General features: G+C 55.9%; 1 protein-coding gene across 1 annotated transcript in view; it reads left to right on the top strand.

Moving 5' to 3' along the window:
- Nucleotides 1-1,160: 1,160 nt before the first annotated feature.
- PLEKHF1 (pleckstrin homology and FYVE domain containing 1) overlaps nt 1,161-3,446 on the top strand; it is an 11,718-nt gene continuing 9,432 nt past the window's right edge. The window contains exon 1 of the mRNA XM_006168005.2: nt 1,161-1,252. The gene's annotated coding sequence lies outside the window, so the exon portion shown is untranslated. The remainder of the gene's footprint in view (nt 1,253-3,446) is intronic.

Raw genomic sequence — 3,446 nt, 5'->3', positions numbered from 1 at the left:
CTGTTCTCACACAGAGATAAAGGACTGAACAAGATGAATACAGACTGGCCCATGGGGCTCAAAGACTAGGGGCCAACAGGTGGCTTGGTGCTTCCGGGCACTGAACTCTCTCCCACATAGCGGACCATGGCTCAAGTCCTGGACCTGGCTGCTTGCTTTCTCACTCCCCTCCCCTCTCCTTCTGTCCTCTGGTCAAAATTGAAATAAGCAAATAAATAAATAAAGTTAAATAAAATAATCATTAAAAACCTATTAAAAAATTAGGTGAGGGAGACAAGCCCCAAATACGTAAACAAGTAACCTCAGGAGCTGACTTCAGTTTGGGAGATCCTTTACAAAATAGCAAAACGGGTGAGGTAGTTGAGGGCGGGGAACTGCCTGGATAGCCAGGGAACCCTCTGAGGAACTGACAGTTTGAGACCCGATGGAGGCAGGGGAAGCGCAAAGGCCCAGAGGTGGAAGGAGCAGTCTGGAGGTTTTAAGGAACAGGAAGATGACGCTGTGAGATAGTGTCCTGTGTTGGAGGGGGGTCAGAGGAAGCTTTGGAGTGTCGCAGGAGGCACGGAGGATCTAAGCACATAGTGGCACAACCTGCAGATGTTAGAGTTGGGTGATGGGTACATGGGGTCCATTAGACTCAGCCCTCTTCCCTTCAATGTATGTTTCAAATGCTCCACTATAAAACGTTTAAAATATAAAAGTGCTGCTGATTTCTAGTGATTATTAATCTCCCAGGTTGCCGAGGACGAAGTCAGCTTGAACCCGGGAGGCCCGCCAGGGGCTGAAAAAAAAATCAATAATCTCACCGCCTTCTCCGGTTCTCCCGCCCCTAAACCCACTCTCAGGCCGCCCGCCACCATCCAGCCGAAGGTCGCGGATTCGGTCTCCCGCAGGGTGAGAGGTGCCAGACTACGGAGTGCGGCCGCTCGCGGGAGAGGAAACTGGAGGCGGGGGTTCAGGCTGGGGAGCCAGCCCGGGAGTGACTGTGCACGCCCCCGCGGCCACCCGCGCACATTTCTCGGGGACCGGGGCTGACTCCGCCCCGCCTGCACTCCAGGGTTCCAATTGGCCGAGGCGCCCCCGAGGAGGCGTGTCGGGAGAGAGTTGGAACGCGGAGACGTGGGCGGCGCGGAGATCGGCCAGAGCGTGCCAGCCCGGCGCCGCGGCGGCCGAGTGCAGAGTGGCTGGTTCGGCTGCTGGGCGTATAGGCAGAGGCTGGAACTCGGGGAACCCGGGACCCCTGGTCGAAGAGGTAAGCCTCTCCAACCTCCAACCGGGCTGCTGCACACGGAGCTGGCAGGCTTCCCGCCGGCCCCCTCAAGCTCCATGAGCCCCCGGGGCTGCCCTGCAGAGGTGGCCCCTGGGCTCGGGCGTGGCGTGGCGCGCAGCCAGGGAGTTTCGTACTCTGGTCCCAAGCAGAGGAGCGGAGAAGGGCACTCGCTGATAACTGAGAGGTGGGGGCTGCTGGGGCCCCAGAGTGAGCCGGCTGAGTGTAGATAGGGGACCACGGGGTCGAGGCTGGGGTCCCCGGGCGACCGATGAGCGGTGGGAAGGAGATCGCGAGGCGCCTTGGAGTTGTAAGGATCCCCGCGCCCGCTGGCCGTGGATGTTTCCAGGAGTTACGGCCTCATACCACTGTCGGGACCTCACTCCTTGGCCCTAGTCCATGGGGTCCGGGAGATGTGACTGGGACAACTGCTCCACCTATGGGGTGGGGGCAAGGGTGGCAGCACTCTCCGGGTGGTCCTGGTTCTCTCTGACCTCTCATTTCAGAACCGCCTGTCCTCCAAAGTCTGTGACTACCTGTGGGAGCTGTCAAAGAAGATAGGGTTGGGCTTGATTTCCTATTTCACAGAGGAAGTTACTGAGACTGGCCCACAGAGAGCTAGCCTGGGATCTCCTTCCCTTTCTCTCTCCTCTAAGAGGTGTAATCGGCCCCTTTTGCAGGTGGGAAAACCGAGGTGTTGAGTAACCTTGCAGCTTGATCTCCACAGCCAGAGGAAATAACAACTCTGGAACTTGAACAAAGTGGTTATTTCATCTCCAGAGGTCAGAGGCCTTGCAGGAAGGGAAGGATGAGTGCTGGGGTCATCCTCTGCATGCCTGTAATTCCTATCCGGGTCAGTGCAAGTGGAGAGATGACTGCCTGCCCCGTCCTTTTCCTGCACAGGTCAGCCCTCAGGGCTGCCAGGACAGAGGCAAGGCAGCTCAGCTGAGCCAAGGGACCTGTCCCAACCAGCCCACCCCAAACCCCGTGAAAGGAAAGGGGCGTGGCTATGTGACCTGCACAGCTGGGACAACTCAGCCAAGTTAATGGACCTGCCCAGGCCACCCTGTGCAGGGAGAGGAGGAAAGGGGAAGAAAGGAGCTCAGTATTTGTAGAAGAGTCCTATGTGTGAACTGAAGGATTTCTCGTGCATTCTTTGGTCAAGAGTACCCTTTTGTGCCAGCAGATGGTGTGGTGGTTAAGGTACTAGATTTCCGTATAGTCCATCATGGTTTGGGTCCCACACCCAGTGGCTTTTAAATCACATCAGGCATGTTTGCATCCAGGCTCAAAAATCCCAGGAGAAGAACAGAGAAGGGATCGTGGTAGGGCTATCTCCCCTGGAGGGTGCTTTCTCACTTTCCTTCTCTCTGCCTCTCTCTGGCCCTCTCCGGTAAGCACACGCATTCTATGGCAAAAACCTTGGGGGGAAAAAAAAAAGCACCCATTAGCAGCTCATGTTCGTTTGAAGCTGGTTTCCCTGTTACTCAGCTGGAACTTTGGGGAATGACACTGATGATGGTGGTGGTATCTTCCCCGGCGGAACTTTTGAGAATTAAATGAGATAATAAATGTAACGTCCTGAACATTGTGTCTGGCGTGCTGTACGTGCTCAGTACGTCACGTCACCAGTTTATTTTCCTTATTAGTAGTCTTCCTGGAGGACAGCCTTGCAGGAAGCTCGGGGCTGGACACAGCTGAGGGAGGGCCCTTCTGGGAGGAGAGGACACTTGAATCCTGGCACTCCAGGAGTGCACTTGGGTGAAAAACTCAAATGCTCACCTGAGGCCTACGGGCTTGCAGGATTGCCTCTGCGACATTACCTTTTCTTCCTCCAGGGCCTCCTTTTGCTCCTTCCACCCTGAGCTATTCCCCAAGTACAGAACACTTCCCCAAGGTTTTCTCATGGCTGGCTCCTCATAGTATTCAGGTTGGGGCAAGGTCACTTCCTCACGAGGCCCTTGCTCACCCTCACCCTCACCCCCAGCCCCAACTCAGCGTGGCACATCCGCCTTTTTATTCTCAGTACTTAGCACTAGCCATGTATCTCTGGCTCCCTGCTATAACCTGGTCCTGGTATAGTCCAGGTCAGTAAATGTTTGGAAGGTGAAGTCAGGCAGGCTTGGGAGCAAGATGGGCCTGGATGAGGCTGAGGTCCCTGCAGGGCAAGAGCAGCCTC

Source organism: Tupaia chinensis, unplaced genomic scaffold (genome assembly GCF_000334495.1).
Source record: "Tupaia chinensis unplaced genomic scaffold, TupChi_1.0 Scaffold145396_1, whole genome shotgun sequence".
NCBI lineage: Eukaryota > Metazoa > Chordata > Mammalia > Scandentia > Tupaiidae > Tupaia > Tupaia belangeri.
The sequence above is the reverse complement of the archived record's forward strand: the minus strand, read 5'-3'. Positions and strand labels throughout refer to the sequence as shown.